We start from the raw sequence: 12267 nt of genomic DNA, 5'->3' as shown, positions 1-12267 counted from the left end.
CGTCTCCCTGCTACTTGTTGCCTTGAGAGCAATGGCTTGAGGCTCATGGATTGGGCCATTTAGTGCCTCATCAACATATCTCGCCTCCTTGATCATCATTCGCCCGCTCACAAACTTCCCAAGTATTTCTTTGGGCGTCATCTTGATGTACCTAGGATTCTCACGAATAGAGTTAACAAGATGAGGATCAAGGACGCTGAAGGACCTTAGCATAAGTCGAACGACGTCGTGGTCTGTCCATCCTCCATCGCGTGCTTCCATAGCTCCTTATTTTGTTGACGAGGGTCTTGAGCCTGTTGTACGTTTGGGTTGGCTCCTCCCCCCTGATTATCGCGAACCTTCCTAGTTCGCCTTCCACCAATTCCATCTTGGTGAGCATGGTGACGTCGTTCCCCTCATGTGAGATCTTGAGGATGTCCCAGATCTGCTTGGCATTGTCCAAGCCGCTCACCTTATTGTATTCTTCCCTGCACAAGGATGCTAGAAGAACAATAGTAGCTTGTGCATTCTTATGGATTTATTCATTGATAAACATAGAATTATCCGAACTATCAAATTGCATTCTGTTTTCTACTATCTCCCATATACTTGGATGAAGAGAGAACAAATGACTACGCATTTTGTGACTCCAAAATTCGTAGTCCTCTCCATCAAAGTGAGGAGGTTTAGCAAGTGGAATAGAAAGCAAATGAGCATTGAAATTATGCGGAATACAAGAGTAATCAAAGGAAAAGTTCGAGTTAACCGTTTTCTTTTTCTCCTCGTATTCGTCGTCCTTGTGAGAAGAGGAAGATTCATCGCTGTCGTAGTAGACAACCTTCCTGATGCGCCTCTTCTTCTTTCCGTCTTTCTTCTTTTGACTCGAGACGGAGTCATTGACTTTGTCATCCCTTGGCTCGTTGAAGATGGACTCCTTCTCATTGTCGTTGACCACCATCCCCTTTCCCTTAGGATCCATCTCTTCGGGTGATTAGTCCCTTTCTTGAAGAGAACGGCTCCGATACCAATTGAGAGCACCTAGAGGGGGGTGAATAGGTGATCCTGTAAAAACTTAAAACTTAATGCCACAAACTTGATTAAGTGTTAGAGCAATAAAGCCAAGTGGCTAGAAAGAAGTTCTTGCAAAACAAAATAACCACAAAGATATCAACACAGAGAGGCACAGTCGTTTATCCCGTGGTTCGACCAAGTTCAACACTTGCCTACTCCATGTTGTGGCGTCCCAACGGACGAGGGTTGCAATCAACCCCTCTCAAGTGATCCAAAGATCCACTTGAATACCACGGTATTTCTTTTCCTTTCACTATATCCCGTTTGCGAGGAATCTCCACAACTTGGAGTCTCTCGCCCTTACAAAAGATGATCACAAATGAACACGGAAGTAAGGATGGGATGAGCAACACACACAAGTCCACAGCAATACGCACACACACACGGCCAAGACTTGAGCTCAAATGAATATCTCAAAGTTCTCACTAGAACGGAGCTCAAATCACTAAGAATGTCAAACGAGTGTGCAAAGACGAAGTGTGAATGATCAAGAATGCTCAAAGTGTGCTTGGTGTCTTCCTCCATGCGCCTAGGGGTCCCTTTTATAGCCCCAAGGCAGCTAGGAGCCGTTGAGAGCATTCCAGGAAGGCAATTCTTGCCTTCTGTCGACTGGTGCACCGGACAGTCCGGTGCACCACCGGACACTGTCCGATGCGGATTTCTTTCCTGTTTTAGCGCAGCCGACCGTTGGCGATTTGGAGCCGTTGGCGCACCGGACAGTCTGGTGCCCCCTTCAGACCGTTGGCCTGGCCACGCGTCACGCGCGGATTGCGCGGCCGACCGTTGGCTCACCGGACAGTCCGGTGTACACCAGATAGTCCGGTGAATTTTAGCCGTATGCCGCCAACAAAATACTGAGAGCGGCCTTTTCACCAGAGCTAGCCTGGCGCACCGGACACTGTCCGGTGCACCACCGGACAGTCCGGTGCATCCAGACTGAGCAGAGTCTTGGCTGCTCGATCCAAGTCTTTTCCAATTGTCTTTTCTCTGATTCTAGCACTTAGACAAATATGTTAGTACATAGAAACCAATGTACTAAGTCTAGAATCATACCTTTGTATTGATTTGCACTTTGTCCACCCTTTGGCATATACTCATTCCCTTAATGTGTGTTGGGCACTTAATCACCAAAATCTTATAGAAATGGCCCAAGGGCACATTTCCCTTTTAGATATGTTCTCATTAACCTAATTATGTGGACTTGGCATTAAGGCCAAAATTTGTATTTCTCTTAAGGCACATATTTAGGGGGAGCAATCTATATTATATAGAACTGTTTATGCTTAATTGACATATCCTTCTAACCATGTCTCTTTCCTTTGGTACAGCTGCATATTTCCTATCTCTATTGTGCCAAGGCTAAGACTAATATGTTTCCACGAGTATCCCGTGTATCAAGTCTTAGATTGAAAGGGAAATGGAGTATTCGACAAAGACATCGCTTCCACTCTACACCATCGGTATTATCTATCCTTTGTCGGTATTCCGCCATCTCTCAAAATTGGTATAATATTCACTCATATTCATTTGTACCATTTGGGAGAAAGTAAAAAGGGATCTAAAGACTCCGTTTTTGGTGATTAATGCCAAAGGGGGAGAGAGTACTAGCCCAAAGCAAAAGGATCGCACCACCATGCCAATTTCAAAAATTTTCAAAACAAGTTTAAAGATTTTAAATGTTTTTTAATTGGTATCTTTGAAATTAGTATCCCTCTAAGAAATTCTATCTCAATTGGTATTTATATCTTAAGGAGGAGTTTTTCAAAATTTTGGTATTTGATCTTCTTCAATTGATAAAACCCTCTTGAACATTAAGAGGAGAATTTCATTAAGGGGGAGTTTTGTTTAGTCAAAGGAAAAGCATTTGAAACAGGGGGAGAAAATTTCAAATCTTCAAATTGCTTCTCGAAATCTTATTCATATAACTTTGACTATTTGCCAATGAACTTCGAAAAGATTTTCCAAAAGAATTTGCAAAAACAAAACAAGTGGTGCAAGCATGGTCCAAAATATTAAGAAGAAAGCAATCCATGCATATCTTATGAAAGTTTAAATTGGTTTAATTCCAAGTAACCTTTGCACTTACCTTATGCAAACTAGTTCAATTCTGCACTTATATATTTGCTTTAGTTTGTGTTGGCATCAATCACCAAAAAGGGGGAGATTGAAAGGGAAATAGGGTCAAACCTTTTCCTAAATGATTTTGGTGGTTGAATTGCCCAACACAAATAATTGGACTAACTAGTTTGCTCTAGATTATACATTCTACAGGTGCCAAAGGTTCAACACAAACCAATGAAAAGAATAAGTTAGGGTTCAAAAGAAAGGAGCAAAAAGGAAACCGAAGTGTTCCCTGGTCTGGCGCACCGGACTGTCCGGTGCACCAGGGGTCGTACACTCCAAACCCCTCAGCTTCAGGTTTCTAGGCGTAGCTCCGCTATAATTCACCGGACTGTCCGGTGCACCAGCGGAGCAACGATTATCTGCGCAACGGTCGACTCTAACGGATGAACAGTGCAACACAGTAACGCGACAGAAGTCAGAGCAGAAGGTCAGAGGGCACCAGACTGTCCGGTGCTGCATGAGGACAAAGCCTCCAACGGTCGACCAGCTCCAAGTCGTAACGACAGGGTGACGTGGAGGCGCACCGGACACTGTCCGGTGGCGCACCGGACTGTCCGGTGCGCCCATCGCCAGCAGCCTTCTACAACGGCTACAATTTGGTTGGTGGCTATAAATACCACCCCAACCGGCCACTTCAAAGTGTGGGGAGCCCAAGCAACATTCCAAGTCATATAGTTGACATATCCAAGCCCTCCCAACCACCTCTATTCATTGATCCATCCTATACATAAGATTTAGACCACTTCAACATACACAAGTGCCACAAAAGAGAGAGCAAGCAAAAGAAAGCTTCTCGTGTGAGTTTAGCAATAGTGCCTTGTGAGATTCATCGAGAGAAAGTGTGTGCTACATCTTGTGTTCATTTGTGCGTGGAGTTTTGACTCCCATTGAACTTCCTCCAAAGTTTTGGAGGCTGGTAAAGCTAGCAAGAGACACCTAAGAGTGTGGTGATCCTTGTGGGGTCTTAAGTGATCCTTGAGAAAAAAGAAGAGTTCGCCGGTCTTGGTGATCGGTGGAGAGAGGGAAAGGGTTGAAAGAGACCCGTCCTTAGTGGACTCCTCAACGGGGACTAGGCCTTCGAGGGCCGAACCTCGGTAAAACAAATCACCCGTGTCTCTTGTGTTTATTGCTTGTGATTTGTTTGTTCTCTCCCTTTCTAAGTTCTCTTGCGCTACTCTTTGCTAATATTATTTTGTGTTGCTTCAAGTTAAATTCTCATTTAAGCAACTCCTTGCAAGAAAGAACTTGTGTTTATCCTCTTCTTATATAAGCCCTCATGCATTATTCTCCACTAACATTTCTAGTAGTATTGCTATTGATTAAATTCCGCACTCTTTGAACAATACTCGTTGCAAGCAAAAGACTTAGTTTTATACTCCGATAATTGTGAATCTTGTTCTAACCACTAATCAAGGGATCTAGTTTGGATTTAGAATTATAATTTTCAGGTTTCGCCTATCCACCCCCCTCTAGGCGACTTACAGTGACCCCGCGCCGACCTGTGCTGGTGAGGACCCCGTGCCGGGCGCTGCGTCGACTGGTGGGGACACTCTGGTGGTGGCGGGCGAACCAGCTGCCGAAGACCCTGCGGCGTCGGCCGGCCCTTCGCAGGTGGCGAGATAGGGGCTAGGGCTATCGGGTGTAAGATTTTGTTTTTGTGATACTGAAACTCGGTTGCTGCGCAGGTTCCGACGTATGGGCTTGAGCAAGCAACCTCTGCTGACGATACTAATTTTGTGGCAGCCGCAACCGTAGTGCCTGCCAATGACAATTTATCTGGTTTTGGATCTGGGTGTTTTTTGTCTGATGGTGAGTCTGGGAGTCCGTTTTCCTGGACCGAAGAGTCTTCGGATGAAGACTTGGATTATTTTGCTGCGTTAGATGTGGCCGCGGCGGAGTCCTCGTCGCGGGTGGAGGTTGGCGAGGTGGCTGATCTTCCTAGTGCGAGGACCAAGTGCCGACGACGAAGGGTGGTGTCGAAGCATAGCGTGGGCGAGGTTTCGCGGAGTGGTAGGCACCGTCGGATGGGGATGGAGCGGGACCGTCTTCGAGTAGACCGTATTGGTAAACGAGAACTATTGTCTTCGCCGATTGGGATGAGCATTGGTGAGGGGATCTGTGGAACCTTTTTGAGGGTGTGAAATTGAAAATAATGTTGTTCAATTATAGGGAGGCGGGCATCATCCTGAAGGTTGAGCCGATGTAGTATGTGGTGTCCTCGCTGAGTGTATGTAACTGTAACTTGTATTGTAATGTGGCATGTTGGCCGTTTTCGCGTACTTGTGCTAATCCGGCTGCACCCTTATCGCGTTTATCCGACTGCACCCTTGGGCGACTTTTGCGCGGAGTGTCTTTTTAGTAAAAAAAACTTCGATTGACGCACTTATCGCGCTTGTCCGGCTACACCCTTGGGCGACTTTTGCGCGGAGTGTCTTTTTAGTAAAAGACTACGATTGACGCACTTATTGTGCTTGTCCGGCTGCACCCTTAGGCGACTTTTACACGGAGTGTCTTTTTAATAAAAGACTTCGACTGACACACTTGTTGTGCTATTCCGGCTGCACCCTTGGGCGACTTTTGCGCAGAGTGTCTTTTTATTAAAAGACTACGATTGACGCACTTATTGTGCTTGTCTGGCTGCACCCTTAGGCGACTTTTGCGTGGAGTGTCTTTTTAGTAAAATACTACTATTGACGCACTTATTGTACTTGTCCGACTGCACCCTTAGGCGACTTTTGCACGGAGTGTCTTTTTAATAAAAGACTTCGACTGACGCACTTGTTGTGCTATTCCGGCTGCACCCTTGGGCGACTTTTGCGTGGAGTGTCGCACGCGAGGGTAGTCTACGCTACCTGTCGTGGCGACTTCGAATTGGTCGAATGCCAAAGACCGTCGAAGCGGTCTTTTTTGATGTTGCATCTGAGTTTTTGTTTTTGCGGGGGCTTTTGCTGTTGTATTACATGGCTCCGCCTCGTTAAAAACCTCACCCCCTGGGAGGAAAAGAGTGCGGGCAAGAATAACATTGTTTGCTGAATTACAAGGGTGCGTGGGCCCTGATGTTTAAACAAAAAATTTCCGGAGATTGTCAATGTTCCAGGAGTGCTTTAAGTCTTCGCCGGAAGGCGTTACTAGCCTGTATGCGCTGGGGGATGCCTTCGACTTGACGATGAATGGGCCCTCCCGTCTCAACTCCAGCTTGCCCCGTGATTCTATCCGGGCGGTCCGGACGAGTACGAGGTCTCCTTTGTTGAACTCTCTTGGGACAACTGCGTTGTCGCGCCAGGCCTTGGTTTGAGCCTGATATTTGTTGATGGCCTGTAGGGCGAGGACGCGGTCTCCGTCGATGAGATCTTTGGACGTTGGTTCGTCGACATCAAGAACTGCTGATGTGCTTGTCCGGGGCGACCCATGTTTTATCTCTTGCGGCGTCATGGCCTCGGATTCATACAATAGGCGAAATGGTGTGAATCCGGTTGCCCGACATTCTATCGTGTTTAGGGCCCAGACCACTTCAGGTAGTTGGTCAGCCCATTTGCCCTTTTTGTCGTCGAGAAGTCTTTTCTTGATGGCAGTGAAAATCTTGTCATTGACACGCTCGACGACACCATTGGATTGCAGGTGGTACACTAAGGCGAAGACAGGCTTAGTGCCGATGGAGAAATAGAAATCCCTGAAGTCTTGGCTGTCAAACTGTTTGTCGTTGTCGACTGTGAGTTCGGACGAGACTCCGAATCGGCAGACAATGTTTTGCCAGAAGAACTTTTGGGCGGTCTTCGACGTTATTGTGGATACTGCTCTGGCCTCGATCCACTTGGTGAAGTACTCGACGGCAACAAAGGTGAATTTGAGGTTCCCTTGAGCCGTAAGCAGCGGTCCGACAATATCCAGCCCCCAGCGCTGAAGTGGCCATGTGTGGGCGATTAGCTTGGTGAATTGCGAAGGGTTGCTCAAGCGAGGGGAAAACTTTTGGCATGCTTCGCAAGACCTTGTGACTCGATTCGCAGTACATATTATTGCGGGCCAGTAAAATCCTTGACGGATCACCTTGGCAGCGAGGGCCCTGGGTCCTGAGTGGGAGCCGCAAGTTCCGCTGTGGACTTCGCGAAGGATTTGAATGCCTTCGGTTTCGGTCACGCACTTTAGCATGGGCTGACTGATTCCCTTCTTGTACAGCTGGCCCCCGACTAGTGCGAAGTCCCGGCTTTGGTGCTTGAGGCGTTTGGCCTCATTGATATCACTTGGGTGGTAATGTCCTTGCAGATACAAAGTTATTGGGGCCCGCCAATCTTCAGTCATGATGAGGTTGACAATGCGATGGCCTTCGGCGTCATTAGTTATTTGTAAGCCTTCTAGGTTGCGGACAACTGGTGTGCCGATGACGTGGTAGAACACGTCGGAGGGCAAGGCCTCGCCTTTGGCCGCTGCCTTAGCCAATGCGTCGGCCTCTTCGTTCTTGGCGTGGTCCACATGCTGTCGGGTGAAGCCCTTGAATTGTTTCTCGAGATTGCGGATAGCTGTGAGATATTGCATGAGCGCGGGGTCTTTTGCTGAGTATTCTTTTTCGACCTGGCCAGCAACTACTTTGGAATCTGTCCTAACTATGCATGTGGTGACACCGAGTGCTCGTAGTTTGTGAAGGCCCAGGATGACGACTTCATATTCTGCTATATTATTGGTGCATCTGTCGGACTCCAAGGCAAAGCTAAGGCGTGCTGCGTATCTGTACTTGATGCCTGTGGGTGACGTGATAATTGCCGCTGCGCCTGCCCCCGCATGGCACCACGCGCCGTCGCAGTGGATGGTCCACACCTTCTCTGGAGACTCTTCTTGCTGCTATGTTGGCCCTGTCCAGTCAACGATGAAGTCTACCAGGACCTGCGACTTGATCGCTGTCCTGGATTCGAAGGTGATGTGGTACTCGGAGAGTTCGGCTGCCCATTTGGCGATTCAGACAGACGCCTTCGGGTTTCTGAACAATTCTCCTAGGCCCCTGTCCGAGGTGACCCGCACCTTGAACGCCTCGAAGTAGTGGCGCAGCTTGCACGATGCCATGACAACTGCGTATGAAATTTTTTCTAGTTCAGTCATGTTGCACTTGGAGGCCGTGAGGACTTCGGAGACGTAGTAGACTGGGCATTGACGGGTCGTGCCATCTCTGTCTTGCTCCTGGACTAGCGCTGCGCTGACTGCACATGGTGAGGCTACAATGTAGAGTAGTAGAGGCAGCGAGGGGTCGGGGGCTGGCAAGAGTTGCCAAGTCTAACAGGTGTTGCTTGAGTGACTCGAAGGCTGTCGCCTGCTCTGGTCCCCACGCGAAGTCTTTTGCGCCGCGCAGTGTCTTGACAAAGGGTAGACTTCGCTCTATGGACTTGGAAATGAATTTGTTCAAGGCGGTCAATCTTCCTGTCAGTCACTGGACATCCCTAGCTGACTACGGGGGTGTCATGTTGATGATTGCTTGAATCTTGGTTGGGTTGGCCTCGATCCCGCGGTGCGACACCAGGTAGCCGAGTATTTTTCCCTAGCGAACTCTGAAGACACACTTCTCGGGGTTGAGGCGAAGTCGTGCGTCCCGCATATTAGCGAACGTCTCTGCAAGGTCGGCCAGGTGATCTTCTTTATTTTTACTCGTGACAACGATGTCGTCCACGTATGTGAAAATGTTGCGGCCCACTTGGCTTTCGAGCACCGTCTTGGTGAGGCGAGAGAAGGTTGACCCGACGTTCTTAAGTCCCTCTGGCATCCTGATAAAGCAGTACGTGCCGAAGGGTGTGATGAAGCTGGTGCTGGCCTTATGTTCCTCTTTCATGTATATTTGGTGGTAGCCGGACAAGCAGTCGAGAAGGGACATGACTTCGCATCCGGCTGCGCTATCGACTATTTTGTCGATCCGAGGCAGCGGGAAATTGTCCTTGGAATAGGCCTTATTGAGGCTGGTGAAGTCGATGCACATGCGTCACTTGCCGCTTTTCTTTTGTACCATGACCACGTTGGCAAGCCATGTAGGGTAGGCGATTGGTTCGATGAAGTTGGCTTCCAGCAGGCGGTGCACCTCGGCTTTGGTGGCTTCTATCTTTTCGTCGGACATTTTGTGCAGTCGCTGCTTTTTTGGGCACACCTAAGGGTCGATGCCCAGACCGTGCTCAATGATGGTGCGACTGACTCCGACTAGGTCGAGGGCAGACCAAGCGAAGACGTCCTTGTTTCGGGAGAGACATGAGATGAGTTTCTCCTCGTCTCGCGAGGTCAGGTCTTCGCTTATCACGACTGTTTGCTTCGGCGTCGCCGGATCGAGGGATACCGCCTTCGTTCCGTCGTTGCTCTGTAGCTGCACCTTTACTTTTTCGTCGGCGACTGGGCGGGTACCTTCAGAGACTTCGCGTTGTGTTGTGAGGCAGTGTACGTTCCGTTGGCCTGGAACGAAGTCTCTCTCGATATTGCGCGTAGTCTGCTGGTTACCATAAACTGTTATCATGCCTTGCGGACCCGGAATTTTCATGTAGAGGTAAAGTCCGTGAATGGCCGCTTCAAATTTATTGATGGAGCCCCAGTCCATTATAGCGTTGTACGGGTAAACCATGTTGACAATGTCGAAGGTGACCTGCTCACTCTGCGCATTGGGTGCTACGCCGAATGACAGAGGTAATTCTATCTTGCCGACGAGGAAGGTGCCCTTGCCGCCGAAGCCATATAGGCGGTTGTCCGAAGGCTTGAGTAAGCTGTGGCTGATGCCCATGCGGTCGAAGGCATGCAGGAAGATGATGTCCGCTTGGCTGCCGTTGTCAACCAGGACTTTTGTGTAGGTCCCAGCCTGCTACGCTACAGTTGATCACCATGGTGTCGACATGAGGTGCGCTGCGCAGATCAACATCTCTGGCGTCGAAGGTTAGTGGCACATGTGACCACCTCGTTTGTACCACTGGACCGGTGAGAGCGATGTGGTTAACACTCTGGTAATGATCCCTCTTCTGTCGCTTCGTTTCGAAGTCGACGCTGGACCATCCGGTGATCATGTGGATGACTCCGCGGTACGGCTGCTCGACGAAGTCTTCCTCCTTTGGTGCTTGGGGGTGATTTTGGTGGTGTGGGATCGGGTGATGCGGACGCGGAGGCGGGGGTGGAACAACTTGTACTTCCTGATGGTGCTGATATGCGTGGTTGGGTGGATGCTGGACGTGGCCGTTGTTGTATGGTTGTTGTTGTTGGTGGTGGTATGTGTGCGCGACGACTCGCTGGTTGTCGGCTGGCTGTGCTCGAGACATCCTGTCCCTAGTGGCCTTTGTTTCCGGGCAATCTCTTGTTGGGTGCGTGCAATCCTCGCCATGAAACAGGCAGTAAAATCTGCGTGGTTGCTGCGCCCGTCCACGGCCCCACCCTCTCGTGCCATTACTGCGGCCCTAGGGGGGATATTCCTGACGACGGACGACCTTGCTTGCGAGGTGCTGGTTGGCTATGTTGTGCACCTGCTGCTGACTGCGGCTGTCCCGTCTGGAGTCTGGCTGCGAAGGCCTGGTCCAGGTTCTGCTGGACTGCGGAGGGTCCTTAGGCTTTCTATGAGATTCGACCTTTCGCTGATGTAGCTATTCGGATCTGGCGTACTTCTCGAATAGCTAATATAACTCTTGGAGGTTTTTGGGTGGGTCCCTGATGCAGTGACTGTATAGGACGCTAGCCCGAAGGCTGCTGATGGCATAATGGATCGCGATGTGGTCGTCGACCGATGGCAGTTGTGACTTGAGAGTGAGGAATTTTCGGTAGTACTCCCGAAGGGTTTCCTTCTCTTGCTGCTTGCAGAGTGACAGCTCGGCCAAGGCGTCAGTATCGGGTCGGTACCCTTGGAAGTTGAGCAGGAACTTGTCCCAGAGTCCTTTCCAGGAGTCGATGGACAGTGGCGGCAACCTGGTGTACCAGGTGAGGGCCGAACCCTCGAGCGCGATGATAAAAGACTTGGCCATTGTGGCGTCATCCCTCCGGACGATGCGACGACGACTTGGTAGCTCATTATGTATTGTGCTGAGTCAGTGCTGCCGTTGTACTTGGGATAGGTCTCTGCCCTGAAGTTGGCAGGCCAAGGTGACGCTTGAAGTTGCGGAGCCAGGGGGCTTCGCTCATCCAGGTAGTTGATCCCTTGGAAAGCGGTGACATGCGGGATGAAGGGCCCGCGCTGAGGTATGAAGAGGTCTCCGGCTAGGACGCGTTGTTGGAGGGGCGGTCCGTGCTGCAGGTCATGCTGGCCTTCGCTCTGCATGAGCGCGATTTCTTGCTCGAGCTCCCGAGCTCTCTGCTCTTCGTCTCGTATCATCTGGCGCACCTTGTCCTGTGCAGTGACACGTTGGCGCTTGGCCTCGAGGATGTCTTTCTATTTTTGGAGGTTGTGGATTTTGATGCGCAGGGCCCGCAGCTGTAGCTGTTCCTTGGCTGATATGCCGATGACTTCGCCGTCTTCCATTGCGTCTTCGCCCTCTGGTGGGGCGAAGCCTGGAGGTGGTGCTTGCGGTAGTCCTCTAGAGCTGCAAGTGCGTAGGGTGCCTTCGGGGGTGGGGTGCTTCTGACGCTGTCTTTTGCTGACAGCTTCGTCTCGGAGGCTTCTTGGTGGGTGTTGTCCGCGAGGGCCTTGCCTTTTTTCTCAGCTAGCAGCGCTTCCTTCGCTGCTTCGTCGATGGATGGGGCTACCTTCGAACTAGCTCGCTTGGGTGCCATCACGGGTTGTTTGTTCGTAGCACGAACGGTGGGCGTCAAATGTTATTACTCGCCTTTCTGGACGAGTGGATCCAACGGGAGAGTGGAGTGAGTGCTTGCAAGGTTCAACGGGGAATGGCAATAGCTTGGTTAATCTGGCCTCTCAAGGGCACTGTACGGGGGTATTGATAGGTACCCAAGTGTTCACTGTCCTCTGGTAAGGACGTTTATGCCCTCGGGTACCCGGACTATCCCTAGAATATTCCCACATGGGGAGGTTACAGACCGTCATTACAGAAAAGGCTATTACAGATGAGGCCCGTAACACGTTTATCCGCGCGGGGCCCGTTACAGTGGGCCGAATCCCTCATGGGCTTCCGGGCGCGATGAGGACGTGGGACTAGCAGACTTCGT

The sequence above is a fragment of the Zea mays genome, chromosome 9 (genome assembly GCF_902167145.1).
Source record: "Zea mays cultivar B73 chromosome 9, Zm-B73-REFERENCE-NAM-5.0, whole genome shotgun sequence".
Taxonomy (NCBI): Eukaryota; Viridiplantae; Streptophyta; class Magnoliopsida; order Poales; family Poaceae; genus Zea; species Zea mays.
Note: the sequence above shows the minus strand (reverse complement) of the source record.